Here is a 22,700-nt window from a genome sequence, read left to right on the forward strand (position 1 = left end):
CTGCACTCGGCCCCTAAAACTTGAAGGACATTTTATTACATGAAATAAGCCATATGCAGAATACACACATATATATATACACACACTGTATGAAACATATATACACACATAAATAAATTAATATATATACATATATATCTCTCTACATATATTTATATGTGAAATATATTAAAAAAGTTAAAGTCATAAAAATAAAGAGAAGAGTGTTTGTTGCCAGGAGTTAAGGATAGGGAAAATGTTGAGATGTCGGTCAAATGGTAACATGGACAGTAGTAACAGGAAATCTCACTAAAATGAACTCTGAAGGTTTCCACAAGTAGAGCTCTCATGCTCTACTATTCCTAGTCAACTGTAGACCCAACAGGAAGAGGAAAACTTGACCTTACATAGATCTTACCTTGTATATGGATACTACTCCAGCCAGAGAAAGAGATACTTCCTTTATGCTTCACATGCAACAGCTCAGAAAATGAAAAACCACCATACTTCCAACTTCCAGTTTACTCCAAACAACTTTTACAACAGCCTTCTCGACTCCTTTTTCCTCTTTTTGTTACCCAGACTTGCCTTTGGTTTTGCCACAGCCAGGTCGTACCTGTTTGCAATATCCAATATTCCCAATTTTAAAAATCCAATTTCATCCAAATGGGAAAGGTATTTGTTAATAAGCAGGTATTAACTCAAGCAAAACAGATGAAGGAAGGATAAATATGATTATATTTTCCCAAAATTCTAGAGATTATATAGGTTTTGGGAAAACACCTGCTCTGCTATAACCCTTAACACTCAAGAAGGAAGTCTTGTGAAATATATGAAACAACATTCATTCCCTGATCAAACAGTACCACAAATTACAGGTATAAAACAAAGAACTCTGATGAATATCATCAAAAGTACATAATCAATGATTAAATACATAATAGGTTCATTTGTAATACATGGAAACCTGCAGATCAAAGTAATAGCATTTTCAACTACAGAAATGGGGTAGAGTTCAATAAGGTACACAACATGGGATCCCTGGGTGGCGCAGCGGTTTGGTGCCTGCCTTTGGCCCAGGGCGCGATCCGGGAGACCCTAGATCGAATCCCACATCGGGCTCCCGGTGCATGGAGCCTGCTTCTCCCTCTGCCTGTGTCTCTGCCTCTCTCTCTCTCTCTGTGACTATCATAAATAAATAAAAAATTTAAAAAAAAAAAAGGTACACAACATGAACTCATAATTCCTCAACACAGTAAATCAACATCTTATTTGTTGAAGAAAGAGCAGCAACCCACACACAGAATGAACACTGTTGCATGAATAATAGTTGGTCAGCATAGATGGGGTTATGAAGGCAGGGAATTTTCTACCTAGAATAAATTCCTGTACTTGTTCACACCAAATCAAGGAGAATAATGCTTAATGTACTCCATCAACATTGCCACAATGCCTTTGAGAGACACTTCTGTGACACTCCAAAAACCAGAACTGGAGCCATAAGCCAGGCTCTCAGACTATAATCAGTAGCAACATCTGGAATATGCTGACCGCTCTACTCAGGTACTTCAGGGACCATGTCTCTACTTAGCAGGATGATGCTGTGACATCTAAATAGAAGTATTCTCCATCCAGAATGCTCTTTGATCCAGTAAAACTCCTCATGGGAGACACTTCACCACAAGCTGTCCAGCACCTAAAGGCTGGGTTATCACAGCAGAAAATATGAGAATAAATTTTCAGACACTGAGGAACTGTAGTTCAGAACCAAGAAAATTTCAGAGGCCAAACCATCCAAACTTATGAAACCAGGAAATCAGAAGAGCCAAGACTTTCCCACACTCACAGACTAAAGAGGAACTGCAAAAGGGAGACAAAGAAAAAACAGTAAACTAAAATAAAGGGGTTCAACTCTGTGGGATATTCAAACAGGACCTGGGGTCTGCCTGTAGTCTTCAGGCTGAGGGCCTGAAGCCTGAGATATACTCCCCTTGAAGGACTGGGAATCAAACAAAGGTTTTCCCCACCCATTGTCTATACAGCACTGCTGAGTAGCAATCTCAGAAGAACGACTCTATTCCTAGTACACATGCCGCTGAGGGGTGAAAGTGGACATGAGGATATAGTGGAGGCACAACACAGGCAGAGGGCTTGAGAAAGCCATGCACCTGCCTCGAGCCCTAGACGCAAAAGAGTAGCCAACGTTTCTATCATGATAGGTCACTCAGCACATGAAACTGAATGCAAGCTGGAGAAGGCCCACAGTCAGGGTGAGGGGTGGCATCAGATCAGATATATGTGACTGACCAGAGAAGGAGAGGCCAAAGGAGGAAGAGGGATCCCTGGGTGGCGCAGCGGTTTGGCGCCTGCCTTTGGCCCAGGGCGCGATCCTGGAGACCCAGGATCGAGTCCCACGTCGGGCTCCCGGTGCATGGAGCCTGCTTCTCCCTCTGCCTGTGTGTCTGCCTCTCTCTCTCTCTCTGTGTGTGACTATTATAAATAAAAAAAAAAAAAAAAAAAAAGTGTAAAAAAAAAAAAAACAAAGGAGGAACAATGGCCCTCACAAAGAGCACTCCATGTGCTCCCCAAGGCTGAACCAGTAAAGGGCCCCAGGGGGCAGAGACCAGCATATCTGGTCAGGATGAAGACTTTGCCCTTGTTGTGGACAAGAGCTGCAGTACCACTGAGGAGTGCAGGAAACATACATACAAAGAAGAGAGTAAGGGAGGGATAGAACGGGTTCCTTTGAGAGTCCATGAAAAATCAACTCTTCTTTTCCAACCACCTATCCCATCTGGGGAGAATATCCCAAATGGCATTTCAGGAAGTCACTTCCTCTCTGCCACCTGACCCTTACTGGTGTTCACATCTTTGACGCCTTCCCACGCACCTGGGTTTTGCTGCTAGTTTCACCCCACTCTTGAGGTTCCAGAGCTCTCCCGTGCTCCACAATGGAGTTCATATTCAGCTCAGAAAGAGATTCCTGTTGACATGGAAACCGGTAGATGATGTCCTTGGGTATTCCCAGCCCTTTGTCAGCTGAGACCAAGGACATTCATTACAGATGGGTCTAGAATAGCACTTCACAAATTTGTTCACTGACACTTTTCTTCCAAATGCTTAAAAATGTTTGACACATACAGATATCCAGCTCTCTTCCCAGAGCTACTGAATCAAAATTACAGGAGTAAAACCAGGCAATCTGATATTTTAAAGTTTTGACATGAGGTCTTGTTCCTCCTCAACCTCTAGCACCACCACTAACCTGCAAGTAGTGAGCATATCATCTGATAAAAGGGTGGGGGTTGAAATTCAGATGCGGTTGAAATTCAGATGATGCAGCATTTTATTTCTGAATCAACAGGACTTTAATCTCAAGCAGGGCAGGGGCTCCCAAGAAACTCTCAACAGAAACACAAAGATAACTCAGGCAGTTCCCAACCTCTGTAGGGAAACTAATCTTCACCCAGGGAGACCAGGTTCCTCTACCTCTCCAATATCACATCCCTGTACAAGACCCTCTGAGCAAAGTCCAAGCACTCCCACTCCTCCTCAGATAAATCTATGGCCACATCCCTAATATAAACAGTTGCTGAAATGAAAGCACATTTCACCAAGAGGCCAGCAGGAAAGTACTTATTTCACAAAAATGAGAGAAGGAAAGAGATCGAAGGGTCAGTTAGAAATGAGTGCTCAGATACATCTACAAAAGAGCATTTCAAGTCATACATCCCATATTTGGATTTGTTAGACTTTTCCATCAGAGAATTTCCATCTGCTAAACTATTGAGATTTTACAATATTGTGCAAGATAAATTATATACATACAATACTGCATACGTGAAAATTGCTGAAAATAGATCTTAAAAGTTCTCATCCAAGAAAAAGAATTCTTTTTTTCTTTTTTTAAGATTTTATTTATTTATTCATGAGAGACCCCAAGAGATAGGCAGAGATATAGGCAGAGCGGAGAGCAGGCTCCATGCAGGGAGCCCGATATGGGACTTGATCCCAGGGACTGCGGGATCACGTCCTGAGCCAAAGGCAGACGCTCAACCGCTGAGCCACCCAGGAGTCCCAAGAAAAAAAATTCTTGTAACAATGTTTGTTAACGGATGTTAACTAGATTTACTGTGGTGATTGTTTCACAATTTATACAAATACTGAATCATTATTTTGTACACCAGAAACTAATATATGTCAATATTCCTAAATTTAATAAAATGATTAAAACAAAAGGGAAATAATGAACTCTATATATACCTAATGAAATGGAGAAGTGAAGTAGAGGGTATAATATGATGACTGAATGGAAAAGAAAGGTACTTTTCATGGTCACTTTAGGTAGTGTTTTAAGTACAAAACCAGAGTGGAATGCCATGGCAACCTTGTAGAGATGGGCTATTTTCAGCCCTGACAGATGAACTAGTCAGTTTGGGCTTTGAGTACCATAAACAGTTCAATAGTAAACAATATTGGTCAGAAGTAATCCCAAAAAAAGGGAAGGAGAACAACAGAAGTTAAGCAGTTTGCCTGAGGTCACCACATGAGTCTCTGGAAGAAATATTAGTGCTATTCCAGATTCTAGACACAAGGACTTTCTCTGGTATACCATGAGGATATTTTCATTTACAATTATCACCTCAAATGATGCTCTTCCAGAGTTATAAAACTCACAGAAAGAATGCAAAGCCTGGAACCTCAATGCAATATATGAGTAAGCAAAAAGATTTTTTAAAAAGCCAAGAAACAAAACGTGAAATAAGAGAAAAGGAAGTTGATACTCAGAAGATGAATATACTTTTGTAAATAATGTACTGACAAGCAAAGAATATCTAAGAAAATGTATTTTTCTACTTTTAAGAGAATACAAGTAGAATTTCGTGAAATTAAAATACATCAGAAAAAAATAATGGTACAGAAGAAAAAACAACATGATCTTCTACATTAGGACAAAGAAAAATTAAAGATGCCTGAGATTTAAGGATGTTTGTTAACCTTCCACTGATATATTCATGGAAGATAGGTCAACAAACCGACATCACACTAGCATTGGAAGTTAGTATCACCGGTCAAGAGAATGATTTTCTAGTCACCAAATTACTAAATGGGCCTCTAAGAGACAATAGTGGGCCCAGGAAGAATAGAAGATTTATATTATCTCCACAATACATTCAAATATAGAGATGAGATTATTATTTGAAGGAAAGGAAAAAAATATACACAATGAAAAGATGTTGACCAGTGATAAACTATATATGAGTTCTACATAGTATGTTGTACACATTAAATGACAGCTAACGTCTACATGAGCTAGAGCATGAATAGTGTCTTCAGGATGACGAAGTGCACAGTAGCATCAACGAAAGGTGAAAATTGGAAAAATGGGAAACTGATGAGATCAGAACAGATCAGAAGTTTTGAACACTCCCCATATGGTAAGCGTTACTCTAAAGCTTTACAAGTGCTAACTTGTATAAAGACATAGCATCCAATTAAATTAGTATTTGTTCCCATCTTACATTTGACCCAACTCTGTCACACACACTCTAAGGATGTGCCTCTGGTCGAACAGGTAATAAATGGCAGAGCTTGCACCAGAACCAAAGGGTCAGGCTTTATTTAGGATGGAACCCACAGCACCATTGTTAAAGTAACGCATACAACAGTAAAAGTCTGTTGACAGAGAGTTTCCTAATGGAGAATACCTGAAACAAGTTCAAGGATGAAACAGAAACCTGTCCCCATTAGGAGGTGATATTACAACAAAGACCTGGGGAAGGAAGTTCACCACATGCATTTGAAGAGTCAGAGAATTCTAGGCAGAGGGACCACCCTTGGAAAAGCCCTGAGGCAGTGCTGACCCTGGTCCCAGCAACAGCAAAAACAACTTGGGCCTTAATCCCAGTAAGGGAGGAGACAAGCAGGGGATCAGGTCACAGAAGTAGATCAGGAATGGGTGGCCATGGTCTTCAGAAACTGTTCTCCCCTTTCCCAAGTGAATTTTGGAAGCCATGTAGTCTCTCACCCATCTTAAGTTAATATCTAATTTTTTTTTTACCTATCTTAAGTGAAAACACACACACAATGTATTTTGCTGTAATATTTTGAAAACATGCTGTGTACTTCGAAAATATGCCAAGATATCACCCCAGGAAGATGGCATTGCTCTTAACTGGGAGGTGGAGGACTGCAAGGAATAAAATTGTGGGAGTTCAGGAGGTCATGTTTGGACACTGTAAGGTGGAGATGCCTGTTAGATGTGCGAGCACAGGCGACAAGGAGACACCTGGAAAACACAATCTGGCATTCAGGGTGGAGGTCTGAAATGGAGTGTGGACCTAGGAGACCTCAGGGTGTTCAAAGCCCTGAGATGTGGTACCATGGAAAGTCAACAGTATAGATGGAGAAGAGGCCCAAAACTAGCTTTCCTCCAATCAGAGAGCAAGGAGCTGAGAAAAAAATCAGCAGAGCAAACTGAGAAGTGAACAAGGTAGAGAGAAGAAAATTGAAACAGGCATACAGATGACAGATTTGTCAATAGTGGGATGTCCTAAAGCCATGAAAAAATGATCTTTTAAGGAAGAAGGAGTAATCACACTATTCAACATGTTGCTCATCAGACAGTTGAGGACAGTGAATTAATCAATATTTCTAGAGAACAGGACATCACTGCCCCTGACAAGGAGAGTGGAACAGTAGATGGGAAAGCCTGATTGGATAAGGGTCAAGTATACACTGCAGGCAACACTGAGGAGAGAATACAATGACGATGTTTGCATATTTTGCTCTGACTGTGAGCAAAAAAAAAAAAAAAAAGGCTCTTATTAAAGGAGAAGACATCCATAAAAGAAATTTTTTGTTGTAAACATGAGAGAATGTAGTGAATAAAGGGCTTTGTTAAGGTTAGGCTATACCACAGTCTGTGTATGATAACAAAAATAATTCTCTAGAGGTAAAAATGGAGCGCATGTGGTCAGGATGCAAATTTCACCCTGGGACCTGAAGGGTGTGGGAGGTAGTGCACACTCTCAGGGTGGGGGAACAGCTGGGTGCAGGGATAGTCCATTCCTTATTCATAGTGAAGAAGATCTAGACATTGAGGCAGGCAGAGGACCCAGTCAGGAAGATCTCTTTCCCATCATTCCCAGGTGCTCAGACAGATGGTCTTGGACTGAAAATGAAGATGGGAAAGAAGGAGCTGCCTTTCTCAGGGGCTCTAGAGGAAAAGGTATGGTAGGCAAATACGGAAATTCCAGACGAGGTAGTCCAGAAATTGAGTTAAGACCAGTCAACCTGGATCCCTGGGTGGCTCAGCGGTTTAGTGCCTGCCTTTGGCCCAGGGCGTGATCCTGGAGTCCCGGGATCAAGTTCCGCATCAGGCTCCCTGCCCGGAGCCTGCTTCTCCCTCTGCCTGTGTCTCTGCCTCTCTCTTTCTTTCATGAATAAATAAAATCTTAAAAAAAAAAAAAAAAAAAAGGCCAGTCAACCTGGGTTTATGTTTTCCTCCAGCTGTGATGGAAGACAGAACAAAGTAGGCAGGGCTGGATGAGATGATGTGGAGGCGAAAGCAAGGAAATCTAGGGAATGGTTACATCAGTCCTTTGTCTGGGGGGCACTTAAATTGTGTGGCTGTTAGTAAGTGAAAGATTTGTCTGTCACCATCTTTTAAAATAACCTAGATAAGGAGGAGGAGAGTATATTCAGGATACTGGGGTTTACCATTTATAACCCTAGAAGAGGAAAAAACCTGCATTTAGTCCAGACCCCACATGTACTGCATGAATGTTTGAAGGTTTCAAGCATAACCTTCATGCTCTGGGCTGATGTATGCAAAGGTCCTGGTTATCCTTAACACAGTCTTCTCACAAGTGAAGGGGAAGCTGACCAGGGACAGCAGAGAAGGACAGAGCCACAGGTCCTTCACTGAGACCACTCTCCTCATTCCCAGCAGGTAAGAAGGGCACATGTAAAAAACCCATGGAGTTGAACTGTTGCCATAGCTACCTTGGGCTGAGCACACCCACTTCAGCAGTAAAGGCACCTGAAGGCTGGGAGGAGAGGTCTCTGGGCTGCTGAGACTCACTGATGGAGAGACAATCCTGGTATCTAAGATTTCTTTCTTTCTTTCTTTCTTTCTTTTTTTTTGGTATCTAAGATTTCTGACTTTGCAATGACATTTTGGCTGAAATATTCATGGCCCCAGATCCTGAATTATTTGGTCTAAGACTGTACAAACTGAGAGTAGAGTAGGAAGTGTCTGTGAATAGCACAGTACAGGAGAAGCTGAAAGACTGGCAGGAGGGATACAGTAGTGGCGCCGACTGACCAACTTTTCCCCTTAGGTCACCCACCTGTGGAAGCACCCACTTTGCCATTCCAGAAAAGATGAAGGATGAAGGGGAAATCGTGTAGATAGGGCGAGCGTGTGCCTTTGGGGAAAATAACGTTTTTTCTAAATAGAATGGCATTTCATCAGCCAGTCTTTATAAACTTCAGAGCACCGAATCACCCAGGGAGGAGAACTTCTTTCTCCAGTTCCCGTGCCTCCATTCCAATCCTGGAGCTTTAACTCATGTAAGGGCAAATAAATAATTATAATGATAAAATTCTGACAAAAAAAAAAATAGTTAAGAGGCTTTCTTCCCCTGTTTTCATAGAGCATTTACTAAAAACAAGAACATTTTCAATTATAAATTCTTTCTCTCCTCCATAAGCCTCTGGCCACTTTTACAGCCCAAGAATGTTTTTCTTAGGATCCAGGAGCTATTATCTTTGAAACATAAATATCAAGGAAGACTGTGCCCATCTGCCATTACAAGTAAAAAGACAAATTCAATCAGGTATCTGGTGCCAAGGTATAAAAACGCTGTCACGGAGCCAAGAGAATTTTTACTTTTACCTTGAATCAAGACCATTTGCTAACACAAAATCACCACACAATTACCACAATGATACAGGATGAACTATGCCATCAATCCTCTTGAGACTAGTTGTTTAGTTTGCAGACATGGGTATAACATGTACCTGGTTGGCAATAAAGAAAGGATGAAATAAATAAAACCTTAAAAAAAAAAAAAAAAAAAAAAAAAAGATCTCATTGATCCAGGGCAGCCCAGGTGGCTCAGTGGTTTAGCGCCACCGTCAGCCCAAGGCGTGATCCTGGAGACCCAGGATCGAGTCCTATGTCAGGCTCCCTGCATGGAGCCTGCTTCTCCCTCTGCCTGTGTCTCTGCCTCTCTCTCATGAATAAATAAATAAAATCTTTAAAAAAGAAAGAAAAGAAGAAAGGAAGGAAGGAAGGAAGGAAGGAAGGAAGGAAGGAAGGAAGGAAGGAAACAAACAGATTTCTTTCTGCCTTTGAAATCTTGTTGGCAATTCCCTGTGATGTGCATCATATTCTGGCTTAATACTCACTCAATAATAAAACTGTTTTGTCTTCAACTTTGGTGGAGAGGTTTCTCTGGGTAGCCAGAAATATTGTCTTTACTGTATTTCTCCAACACCCCACCCTTAGTGTTTGCCATCCTTTCCAAATGCTTCCCAGGATGCAGTGACCTCTTCCTTCTTGGAGAAACCTGCCCCATATTTAGTTTAAAACATCTGTCCCTCTGCTCTCCAGCTACCTTGTGATTCTGCATGTCTGTGTACACGTGTGCACACATGTTGGGAAGGGCAGGGAGAGGCCAATATGGAGAAGCCAGCACTGGCTTGGCAGAAAAGAAGTAGTAGCTGCATCTTTTCCTCAAGCACAATCCCAAGGATAAGCCTTTGAGCGGCAGATCACTGTAGTGGTGTCTATGCTCTGATTCCTGGGATAATATGCCTTTATATTCACAGCCTCTCCCCAGCTGTGCCCAGTGATACACCTTCGGAAAGCCCTACCTGCCACCTGCCTCCTGGGCACCTTTTCCCTCCTGGACTCAGACACTCTTACAAACCTCCCATGATCTCCAATGTATTCCCTGAACACTCCATCAGGATCCCTCTATTCAGCTATGGAGTCCCACAGCACATTCCAGACCCCAACAACTCCAGTATTTATGATGGAATAATACACATAAAGATGTCCAAGGACCCACTAACCCCTGATGCCATATTTTCATTTACAATGACCTCATTCCAAATGCTGGCACTTCCATAATCTACCAAATAAAATAATGTCTCTAATGACATACATATTCCAACAAGATCTAGCACCTTCTATGGAAGCACCCCAAATTATCATTTACATACCCCCAAATGCATGTAAAACCTTGGCTTCCAACCTAGTGACAGTTCCCCTAAAATACCAAAAGTAACCCCCAAATCTTCTCTATTTTTCCTATAATTCCACTATCAGTTGGATAATGAGTCTTGCCCTCAAGAGACCCTACAGAAGTCACTTGTGGAGTGGAAGCTGCAGTGCAACTCTTGGATCCACCCACTCAAGACCAAGGCACTCATGTCCATGTAGACTGAAGGGTAAAGAGCCAGTCATGATGCCCAAGGAACGAAAAGTTCAGCCCAGTACAAGGACAAAGACCTGAGACAGAAAAGGTTTTGGTGTTTGGTAACAGAGGAAAGGCAAATGTGACTAAGGCACAGGTAGCTCTAAGAGGGTAAGCTCTCAATATGAGGCTGGCAGGAGTCCTGATGACACAGAGCTCAGCAGCCTCAGTAAAGAGCCTGGATATGCAGGGATGGGGAAGTGGGAGGTAAAGGGGTAAAATATACATTTCTTAAAATTTACCATTTTAACACATTTTACTTACTATATAGTTCAGTGGTATTAAGGACATTCACACTCTTATGCAACCATCACCACCTCTATCTCAGGAACTTTTTTATTTTTTAAAAGATTTTATTTGATAGAGAGAGTGAGCAAGAGCACGTGCACACACAAGGACAAGGTGGTGGGTAAGGGGAGCAGAAAGAAAAGGAGAAGCAGACTCCCTGCTGAGCAGAGAGCCCCGTGTGGGGCTTGATCCCAGGACCCTGGCATCAAGACCTGAGTTAAAGGCTGACGCTTAACTGATTGAGCCACCCAGGCGCCCCTATCCCTGGAAATTTTATCTTCCCAAAACTCTATAGCCATCGAACAATAACTGCCCATACCTCCTTGTCCCCAGCCACTGGCAACCACCACTCTACTTTTCTATATCTATGAATTTGGCTACTTAAGGTAATTTATATAAGTGGATAAACACATTTGGCCTTCTGTATCTGGCTTTTTATGCAATTAGCATATTTCCAAAGTTTATCCATGTTGTAGACTATTTCAGAATTACCTTCCTAAATTTTTAAGGCTGAGCAATGCTCTCTGTTGGATGTATACACCACCTTCATTTACCCATTCATCCACTGATGCACATTTGGGTTGTATTTATCATTTTGGCTATTATGAATGCTGTAATGAACACAAGTGTAAAAATACCTCTTGGGGTCCCTGCTTTCTATTTCATTGGTACATACCCAGAAGTGATATTGGTGGGGGATCCCTGGGTGGCTCAGTGGTTTAGCCCCTGCCTTAGGCACAGGGCGTGATCCTGGAGTCCTGGGGTAGAGTTCCCCATCAGGCTCCGTGCATGAAGCCTGCTTCTCCCTCTGCCTATGTCTCTGCCTCTCTCTCTGTGTCTCTCATGAATAAATAAAATCTTAAAAAAAAAAAAAAAAAAAAGAAGTGGAATTGGTGGATCAATGGGCAATGGGTAATTCTATCTTTAATGTTTTGGAAATCACTACACTCTTTTTCATAGGGGCTACACCAATACATTCCCGAAGGATTCGACTCCTTCAGATCTTCTCCAACACTTATTTTGGTTTTGTTTTGATAATAGACATTGCTAAGAGTGTGAAGAGTATCAAGGGTATCTCAATGTGGTTTATATTTGCTTTCCAAAATGATAACTGATATCGAGCATTTTTTCATTGGCTTACTGTATGCCTCGTCTTTGAAGAACTGTCTAATCAAGTCTTTTGCCCGTTTTTATTTTTTTATTTTTAGTTTTTTAAAGATGGGATGTTCCCATTTTTATTATATTTTTTTAAAAGATTTATTTATTTATTTATTTATTCATGAGAGACACAGAGAGAGAGAGAGAGAGAGGCAGAGACACAGGAGGAGGGAGAAGCAGGCCCCATGCCGGTAGCCGGATGTGTGACTGGATACTGGGACTCCAGGATCATGCCCTGGGCCAAAGGCAGGCGACGCTAAACCGCTGAGCCACCCAGGGATCCCCCTTTTGCCCGTTTTTAAAATTGAGTTGTATGTTTTAGTAATTCCTGAATTGTAGGTCTTCATATATTCTGGATATTAGTTCCTTATAAAATATGTGATTGGCAAATATCTTCTCCCATCCTGTGGAGAATTGCTTTTCCCCATCAATAAATTTCTGATGTACAAAATGTTTAATTTCGATTAAGCCCATTTATCTATTTCATCCCAAGCTGCCTATGCTTTTTGGTGACATATCCAAGAGCATGGATTTTTTTATGATGGCAGTGGGAAACCTGTGGAGAGTTTAATGCTGGATCTGACAAGATCTGACTTCAGATTTACTCTGTAAATTTATTGTCTGAGCCTTTGCCCTGCTTCTTTCCCCAGTTTTTATCATTGTTGGGCTGGGGCCATCCTTAGCTTCTAAGTACCACTGTTACCCTCTTGCAGAAAAGTGCCACACAGACACACATACAAAACTGCCAGTCACTTCAGGGTTCAGAAACCCTGCTCTTGTCCATCATCTCCACGCTGCAGCTGGGTTCACTAAGGTGCAGAAGGAAAGCTTTTTTCACAAATTCCCTCAGAACATCTGACTTCAGGGAGAATTGCGTGTAACTGAATTTTGAAAGCGCGGCCTAAATGAAGCAGGGGGCACTTCGTCTTTATCAGCTCGTAACCTTTTAAAAAAATTCCAGGATCCGGAGGTTCTACCTGTAACTCTCGATCCAGGATCGAGAGTTCAGGCCCCACGGAGTCCTGGCCTCCCTTCCGCAGCCACGGCTTCCACGAGGCCCCCCAATCCTCGCCTGGGGGAGGGGACCCGCTCCGTGACTCCCCGCCGCCTCCCGGACCTAAGTCCCTCCTGAGAGCCCGCCCCGAAGAGAGGGCCCTTCCCGGGCATCGGTCCTCTCTCCACAGGCGGGGCTGCCCCGCGGAGACCTCAGGAGGCTGGGGGTCTGCGCGATCCCGGGGCCAGGGGCAGCCGCCGGGCCGGGCTGCGGGGCGAGGCGCACGCGCCCCTCTCCCTGTTCTCACGCGGCGCGAGGGGCAGGGGCGCCGGGGACTGCGTGGGCCCGAGGCTCGGAAGACCCCAGGCGGGGATGGCCTCTGAACCAACTGAACCAAAACCAGCCGGACCTCCGGGGCCGCAGCGCCGCCCGCAGGGATCCGTGTCTCTCGGCGACGCGGGACTTACCGCGGTGGGAGGCGCAGGTGAGGGGACGCTAACGTGCGTGGAGAACCCAGAACAAGGGGTGCAGGCCTGAGGACAGAGACGCTCACGTGGAGAACAGAAAACACCGAAAACAGTCGAAACCTTGGCGATCTTCTAACGGCTCTAGCCGCTTGGGGGAGGGGAGGCTGTAAAAACTGCGCGTGCGCGCCGGTAGAAGGGCGGCACTGAGGCGTGGCCTTGGGGGGAGCGCTTCCGGCAAAGGGTCGGGGTAAGAGGTTTCGGGAGAGTGCGAGAACTTGGCGGACCTGGGCTGGGGCGTGTCCCTCCCGGCAATAGCCCGGCGGGTTGTGAAGAATGGGCTGGCCTGGACGCTCTCCTACTGAGGGTGGGGTTGGGGCGGGGCCTGGGAGAAGCGCTTCCGGCGACGACCGGGACGCGCGCTCTGGCCACACTAGGCCGTAGAGCCCGGGCTGGGGTGGGGCGGGGCTTTGGGGAAGCGCTTCCGGTAATGGGAGGGAAACGGATAGGACTCCGGGAGAAAGGAAGGCGAGTGGGGCGGTACCCAGGCGGAGAGCTTTTAATACTGGGCGCCCACAAGGGTCCTCCTGGCTGGACTTTCAGGAGCGAGGCCCCGACTGTTGGGCGGGGTCTTGGGTGGGGCTTGGTTTCCTCCCGACTCGCCCCCAAGGTTCGGAATTTCCAACCCTTGAGTTTATGTCGTGTCGAGGATTGCTGCCTGCGTATTCTAAATTGATGTCTGACGTAGAGCTATAGTCGTTTGGGCCGATTGTGTCGAAACCTAACATGTTTACGTTTTCTGAAAGTGAGGCGAAAGAACAGCTTTATCAAAAAAAAAAAAAAAAAAAAAAACCAGCTTTATCATAGAGGTAGTTATGTGCTTCCTGGAAGAGGCGAGCCAGACTCGGTGGTCTGGGACCTCGTCTTCCATGGGGAGTGGATGTGGGGCCAGCGCTGGATCCAGAATTTAATTGAAGCAATTTAGTTAAGCGAGAAATGAACCCATCTGTACTAGAGTTGCAAACTGGAATGTGAAGTGTGAAAACTTATGCGAAATGTGCCATTTTTACCAACATTATTTGGTCACAATTCAACTAGAAATCAACCATAAGGAAAATTCTGGAAAAAGCACAAATACGTGGAGGTTAAATAACATGCTACTAAACAATAAGTCAAATAATAAAAAGATCAAAACTTACATGGAAACAAATGAAAATTAAAAAAGAAAACTGTCTAAAATCTTTGGGATGCAGCAAAAGCCGTTGTAACAGGAAAGCAATACAGGCCTGCGTCCAGAAGCAAGAAAATCCCAAATAAACAACTTACACTAGAGGGAGCTAGAAAAAGAACGAACAAAACCCAAAACCAGCAGAAGTGAGGAAATAATAAAGATTAAAACAGAAATAGATGAAATAAAAACTAAGAAAATAATAACAAAAATAATAAAACCAGGAGCTGGTTCTTTGAAAGGATCAGCAAAAATCAATAAACCTCTAGTTGAGCTCATCAAAAAAAGGAAGAAAGGACTCATAAAATCAGAAATGAAAGAGGAGAAATAACAGCTGACACCACAGAAATATAAATATTTGTAAAAGAATATGAAAAACTATATGCCAACATATTAGACAATCTAGAAGAAATGGATAGGTTTCCAGAAACATAAATTACCAAAACTGAAGTAGGAAGAAATAGAAAATTTGTTTTTGTTTTTGTTTTTGTTTTTGTTTTTGTCTTTGAAATAGAAAATTTGAATGACCAATTACCAGCAATGAAATTGAATTAGTAATCAGAACACTCCCAACAAACAAAATTCCAGGAGTAGATGGCTTCACAGGCAATACCCTGATCCCTAAATCAGATAAAGACACCACAAAAAAAAAAAAAAAAAAAGAGAGAGAGAGAGAGAGGCCAATATTCTTGATGGACATAGATGCAAAAATCCTCAACAAAATACCAGCAAACCAAATCCAACAATATATTTAAAAAATCACTCACTGCAGTCAAGCAGAATTTATTCCCAGGATGCAAGTGTGGCTCAATATTCACAAATCAATGTGATAAGTCACATCAGTAAGAGAAAGTATAAAAAATATGATTATTTCAATAGATGGAGAAAGCATTTGACAAAGTACAACGTCCATTTATGATAACCCTCAGCAAAGTAGGTTTAGCAGGAACATACCTCACCGTAATAAAAGGCATAATAAAATAGGGATAAAGTTAACAAAAGAGATGAAACTCTTCTACTCTGAAAATTATAAAACATTGATGAAAGAAACTGAGGACAACACAAAGAAATGGAAAGCCACTCCATACTCACACATTGGAAGAAAAAAAATTGTTAAAATGTCTACACTACCCAAAGCAATCTACACATCTAATAAAATCCCTATCAAAATACCAACAGCATTTTTCACCTAGAACTAGAACAAGCAACCTTAAAGTTTGTTTGGAAACACAAAAGACCTTGACTAGCCAAAGCAGGAAAATAATAAAGAAGAGGAGGGGAAGGGAAATAAAAAAATTAAAAAAAAAACAAAACCCGGAGCTACCACAATACTGGACTTCAAGTTCTATCACAAAATTTTAGTAATCAAAACAGTATGATACTAGCACAAAAATAGACACATCAATAGAACAGAATAAAAAACCCAGAAATAAACCCAAAATTAAATGGTCAATTAACCTCTGACAAAGGAGGCAAGAATATGCAATGAGAAAAAGTCTCTTCAAAAAACTGTATTGGGAAACTGGACTACTTAAATTATACACAAAAATAAACTCACAATGGATTCAGAGACCTGAAACCATAAAAATCCTAGAAGAGAGACAATGGTTTCTCTGGCGTTGGCCAGAGCAACATTTTCCTAGGCAAGGGAAATAAAAACTATTGGGACTATATAAAAATAAAAATTAAAAAAAACTTCTGCACAGTGAAGGAAACAATCAAAAAAACTAAAAGGCAGCCTATAGGAATGGGAGAAGGTATTTGCAAATGGCATATCTGATAAAGGGTTAGTATCCAAAAAATATAAAGAACTGATACAGCTCAACATAATCCAATTTTAAAAATGGGCAGAAAGCATGAATAGACATTTCTCCAAAGATGACATCCAGATGATCAATAGATACTTGAAAAGATGCTCAACATCACTGATCGTCAGGGAAACACAAGTCAAAACTACAATGAGATAGGAACTCACACCTGTCAGAATGGCTAAAATGGAAACTAGGGGCAGTGTGGGTGGCTCAGGGGTTCAGTGCCTGCCTTCGGCCCAGGGTGTGATCCTAGAGACCCTGGATCAAGTCCCACGTCGGGCTCCCTGCATGGAGCCTGCTTCTCACCTCTGCCTGTGTCTCTGCCTTTCTCTTTCTCTCTCTGTGTGTCTCTCATGAATAAATAAAATCTTAAAAAAATAATAAAAATAAGGGGCAGCCCGGGTGGCTCAGTGGTTTAGCGCTGCCTTTGGCCCAGGGCCTGATCCTGGAGACCTGGGATCAAGTCCCGCGTCAGGCTCCCTGCATGGAGCCTGCTTCTCCCTCTGCCTGTGTCTCTGCCTCTCCCTCTCTCTCTCTCTGTCTCTCATGAATAAATAAACAAAATCTTTAAAGAAAATAAAATAATAAAATGGAAAACAGGGGAAAACGAGTGCTGGTGAGGGTGTGAAGAGAAAAGAAATCTCTTGCCTCTGTTGGTACGAATGCAAACTGGTACAGCCACCGTGAAAAATGGTATGGAGGTTTCTCAAAAAGTTAAAAATAGAACTACCCTATAATCTGTGGGTTGCACTGCTGGGTGTTTACCCCCAAAACTCAGAAACAGTAATTTTCAAAAGGACACATGCACCCTGATGTTTATTGCAACATTATTTACAATGGCCAAATTATGGAAGGAGTCCAAGTATCTATCAATAGATGAATGGATAAAGAAGAAGCGGTATACATACATACAGTGGAATATTATTCAGACATATAAAAGAATGAAATCTTCATTGTTTGTAACATGGATAGAGCTAGAGAGTATAATGCTAAGTGAAATAAGCTAGTCCGAGAAATACAAATAGCATATGATTACACTACTATGTGGAATTTTAGAAAACAAGTGAGCAAAGGGAAACAAGAAAGACAAACTAGGAAATAGAGTCTTAAGTATTGAGAACAAATTGGTGGTTACCAGAGAAGAGATGGGTAAGGGGGTGGGCTAAATAGGTGATGGAGATTAAGGAATACATTTGTCCAGATGAGCACTGGGTGAGGTATGAAAGTGTTGAATCACTATATTGTACACCTGAAACTAATATTATGCTATATGTTACCTAATTAGAATTTAAATTTTAAAAACTTAATAGAATAGTAAAATACAAATTAAAAAAACTAGCAGCAAACAGTATCAAGTTTCTATCTTTACAGGAAGAGGGGAGGGAAAAGAAAGGAACATTGATGCTAGTTTATAAGACAAATACATAACTTTTTTTTCTTTCAGCTCTTAAAAATCTGCCTGAAGACCACAAAGACCACCACCACATATTTAAAAAATCAGCCTGGTTCTCCTGCCCACTCTCCATGCTATGAACTATAATTGAAGGCAGAAGGGTGGAGGTTGGCAAGGGTGAGAGGAAACTGGGCACAGTTGGCCTTTGAGTGGCAGGTAACCTCTGAAACCTGATGGTCCATGGCAGTCAATGATTGCACACCTACAGGACCTTTCTGCCTCCCCCCAAACTTGCAGAAGAATGCTCATTGAAAAGAAACCACTTTCCTTTCAGGGTTTATCCTCTGGTTGCTCCAGACTTAGGATTTCAAAGGAAGGTGAAAGGAGGTAAGAGGACTTAAAAAAAGGAGGATGGAGTAATTAAAAAGAAATGATATTTCCAAAGCTATAGCCTATGCCCCCAAAGTGATCAAATCCGTATTAACTTGAGAAAGTGTTAAGAAGAGCTCCATCTAAAGCACCAAATGACTACACCCATGAGAAAATACAGGAAGACCAAAACATCAGTTTGATTTTTAAGAAGCGTTACTCCACTGGTGTGACCCAGACGCCACCACCAGCACCTAGCCCGCGCTGTTCCCTCAGTGAAAGTGGGAAAGGAACGATGTGGAAGTTCCAAGTGCAGACTGTGTGGCCTTGAGCTCCCTGGCCTCCGGTAGGAGCCAGGTGGGGAAACCACATGCCAGTGGAGGCCGGGGACTGGAAGGTTCTACCGCCCCGGAAGGGAAGCGCAGTGGAGCCACCTGCAGCCAGAGGCTGGGGGCACAGTGCAGTCTCCGCTGGCTCCCTGCCGACCTCGACCTGGGGTGTCTCCCAGGCGGGCTGAGTGGCCCGCACTGGCTGCACAGGACCCTTCTCTGCAGGGATGCATCCACCGGCAGCGGCCTTACCCCCAGTGTGGCTGAGCACCCAGTGCTTTGGGACCCGCCCAGCACATACCCTCACTCCACCTTCTTGTCCCTCAGCTTTGGCCTGTTTCACTGCAACACCCCAGGAGAGTTTCCCACAGATACCCCAACTGCCCACAGAGATTCACCCCCTGAAGACTGGGCAGCCTCTCTGCGCCATGCTGTGCAGTGGCCTCAGTGGTGCTCTGCATCTGACCGTGTAAAAGCTGGCCTCCCAGGGTGGCTTGGGCCACCGGAGCATCATCCTGCCTGTTCGCCTAGGCCTCGGTGTGCGTGGTGCCAACTTAGCTGCAGGTCCTGTCTATGGAACCACTTTGAGAGCTGGAGACTGAAAGGAGGCATCCAATCAAGGGACTGGAAAGGGGGCAGTGACAGTACTTACTCTGTGAAGGTTCCAGCTTGTCACTGCCTTGCCCTCCTCACGGTCTGGCCCACACCCTGGGTTCCCCCACCGGACGGGGCCAGGGTGTGGGAAACCAATCAGCGAGTAAGCAGAACCGAGATGGAAGTGGTGCTTCAGCAGCTACAGGGAAGGGGCTCAAAAACTTTTGGTTTCGCTGAGTTTTAGGGGGACCAGGAGGCTGAAGGAGGCCTGGAGGAAGGCACCTGAGCATGTATATAAGTAGATAATCTTGCTTGCAGGGAATGCCAGGGCAGGTGGGGTGTGGGGAATCACACACTTGTATTTGAACTGTGTGAGCAAGTTGGACGAGTCTGGTGCTTGGAGGTTTTCCATGAAGTGGATAGGTCTACATCACAGAACCAAGGACCTACTTCCAAAGTAAAGGGCCTGGGAACAGGTGGTGTTTAATGGTGACCAAAGGGGAAGATTCTTTAAGGGATAGAAATCAGCTCTAGGTCATGCTTCATGCTCTCACCAGGTTTTCTGTTCCTCTTCTTACCTGGTGGTTTCTCTAACCAAAGTCAGAGAAAGTCCAGTCCCACTGATGTCCAGCCACCTTGCACCCAGCCCCGGGGCCCACGTGCAGCTAAAGCTGGGGAGGCAATCCACTAAAATCAGATGTGCTTATCTGGCAGCACTTAGCTGCAGGTTTCCATCCCAGCAGCGCTCTCTCCTTCACAGGAGCCCGACTCCCCCTAGAGGCACTGCCCTCCCCCGTCTTTTTCCAAAACGCCTGGCTTTCAGCTAAGTTCTCAGGAAACAGTCCAACTTTCCCAACACCAAGCCTGTCCTCAGGGCTCCCAGGGGTGTTAGGTGTGGGCAGGCATAGCAGCTCCAGGTCTTCCCTGAGGTGCAGCCAACACTGGCTATCATGGTCCCTCAAGTCCCAAAATCCCAGGCAGCTTGGGTGGCTACTGGCAAGCTCTCCCGGATTCAAGTGGCTGCATCTAGAAAGCATTTACACAGCCACTAGGGTGGGTGGTGTGCCTACATGACTCCAACAGAGCATGCAAAGGGTACTGTGGATATGCTCCCAGAGTCCCATTGTGAGAAAGGGAGAGTCTGATATATGGACCCATCCCATGCACTGGAAAGTGGGAGCTAGGGGGAAGTTTCACCTGAAAGTGAGAAGTGCTGCTACCTGTGGGAGCTTTTCCTCAGGATAAGAATAATAGCAGAGTATTAAAAACTTAGACTAGTAACAACAATAAACATGTCCAGGGACTTGATAGATCTTTGAAATGGCACTTGAATATGGCTGTTGTCTGTTCCTGTCACGTACAAACACATCACTAAGTCGAGAGATGTTGCTTAAAATTACAGAACTATGATTGTCTAACGAACCAATGGTGAGTATTGTGAAGAACATCCCACTGCAATAGACATCATAAATGTAGTCTGTACATCATATTCCCATGCAGGATCCTCTGACTCTGAAGCACAAACAATTAACAGTCACTGCAAGCTGGCAGAATGGCTTCAGGAATGTGACCAACAGAACAATCCTTATCACAGACAGTATTCAGAATCGTAGATCTCTCTTCTCTACCATTATCTCTTTTACTCCACTGGGCACAACATGAGGTCCACAGATTTGACTATCAAGCACCTAATTATGGCCTACTCTTAAGCCCTTTCTAAAGGAGTCTACCAGACAGTGGCAGTTCTTGATTTGAAAGATTTCTTTGATGATGTCAGATACAAACTTTTCTACCTTCACAGTGCGGGTGTGTCCATCAGCAGCTCCTGTTTTGTTTTTTTTGTTTGTTTGTTTGTTTGTTTTTTTAAAGCACCTGCCTCTTGAGTAAGTTCCAGGCCATCACAATCAGCCCCAGAAATTCCACCATGGGCAGACCTTAAGGTGAAAGCTCCCAGGCACATTAGCTTTGTTTTCTTGCACTGGATCCTGCCAGTACTAGGAAATAGCTTTCCCTGTATTTGACTGACAAATGAAATAACGCAAACCTCACAATGAAAAAGGATTTGGGACACTGTTCTGGTAGATAACCACAAAACCACAGTCACTACAGGCAACATTTTTATTATCCTCTGATATTTGCTGCTCCATGGTTTCCATCCTGCACAAGCACAAGTCAGACACATTTATAGCAACAATCTCTCTCCAAGATCCTCCCTCGGGTCCAGTCACCCCAGGAATCCTTCTCCTTGGGCGCACCCTTGTATCATTTTATACCATGTCCTCCACCTCCAAGTCTGCATTGTTCTTATTAATAATCCCAGTTGGTTGCTGGTGAACATCTCTACCTTAACAACGGATCTTTCCCAAGTGTCAGTCCCTTTGTTCTCCTGAGCCATGGCTCCAGTGTGTCCAGGCTCTGCTTTGTCTGGAAAAGTAACAAAATCTCCTGATCTCATCAGAAAGGAAAAGTGGGGCATCTATCTGGCTTAGTCGGTAGAGCTGCGACTCTTGATCATGCTCAGAATTCAAGCCCCACATTGGGCACAGAGTTCACATAAAAAAAGAAATGAAACAGTTGTTTATGCACAGCATCTATTGTTTATTCACTTCTCTTCACAGAGTTCTACAGTAAAGACACAGTCACCTTACACAAGATGTTGGATAGACAGTTGTGTCCAATAAACCATGAACACAACTGTAAATGTAATTTTACATTTATAATTATGTAATTATTACATAAATCCTCACATAATTGTAATGTTTATAGTGAAGTAGTTCAGAGTCGATGAAATAAAACGTGGGTACTGCCATAACCTGGATATTATGTCTTTGAGTGTGTAACTTTCAACTTGACATAACACATTTATCTAGAAATTAACATGGAATAACTAGTAAAGTTCATGGAAAAGGAACAGTATGTGAGATGGCCATTCAAGAAACTGAACAAAATGCCCTCTGGGAAAAATGAAATAGAATGGGGTGAAACGGAAGTGGGAATCAGGTTCACGTAGCAGGTATATTTGGGACCACGTTATGAAATTAGTACATTACAACATTACAGAGATAGTGGTCACTGGAAAGATAATTTTATGGAGGGAGAGAATAATTTTTTTCCTGTAGAAACATCCAGATTAAACTGCAGTGGGAAAAATGAAAGTGCAAAGATGTATGGCTAATTGCTTAAAAGACATCAGGTGAGTGAGAGACAAAAAGGTAAAATGTCTAGGAAAAATTGGCATGAGTTTTGGCAACTGTGGAGAATAGATTTTTCTGTATAATGTGAAGATGACAATTCTCACGTTGTAAAGAAAGAGACCTGGGGGCATTCAGTGGAGTTTTTGACTAAACCTGTAGGAACAGGAACAGTCATTTAGAGGGAAAGTTAAGAATCCTGTTGGAGTTTGTGGCAGGAGGATTTCCACAGGGGCAAAATAGTCACTCAAGTAGAAGAAACATTATAATATAGCTATCTCTGTGTTTACCAAACAAAGCTGTACTAAAATACTAAGGATTCAATAGTTTTAAGAGAATTAGTTTGACATAATGAATATTATAATAAATTTTGTGGCACAGAAATAGAGAAACACTATTTTTTTTTGAGAAA

General features: G+C 43.1%; 1 protein-coding gene, 1 long non-coding RNA gene and 1 pseudogene across 16 annotated transcripts in view; 2 read left to right on the forward strand and 1 right to left on the reverse strand.

Moving 5' to 3' along the window:
* LOC144324750 (KRAB domain-containing protein 5-like) overlaps positions 1-14,069 on the reverse strand; it is a 167,336-nt gene extending 153,267 nt beyond the window's left edge. For 4 of the 15 annotated variants that reach the window (XR_013390222.1, XR_013390217.1, XR_013390225.1 and 1 more), the window contains exons 1-2: positions 13,918-14,059; positions 13,377-13,549 (exon numbers count right to left, since the gene is read on the reverse strand). The gene's annotated coding sequence lies outside the window, so the exon portion shown is untranslated. Of the gene's footprint in view, positions 1-397; positions 596-2,869; positions 2,959-13,376; positions 13,550-13,917 lie in introns of those variants that run through there. The other 11 variants (XR_013390213.1, XR_013390223.1, XR_013390214.1 and 8 more) reach the window with 7 other exon arrangements.
* Positions 12,775-19,188, forward strand: LOC144280482 (uncharacterized). The gene is made up of 2 exons (XR_013348884.1): positions 12,775-13,393; positions 17,857-19,188. It is a non-coding gene; the product is annotated as an uncharacterized LOC144280482 (long non-coding RNA).
* An 87-nt stretch (positions 19,189-19,275) lies between these two features.
* On the forward strand, positions 19,276-22,514 carry LOC144310403 (vomeronasal type-1 receptor 4-like; annotated as a pseudogene).
* Positions 22,515-22,700: the final 186 nt, after the last annotated feature.

The sequence above is a fragment of the Canis aureus genome, chromosome 1 (assembly GCF_053574225.1).
Source record: "Canis aureus isolate CA01 chromosome 1, VMU_Caureus_v.1.0, whole genome shotgun sequence".
Taxonomy (NCBI): Eukaryota; Metazoa; Chordata; class Mammalia; order Carnivora; family Canidae; genus Canis; species Canis aureus.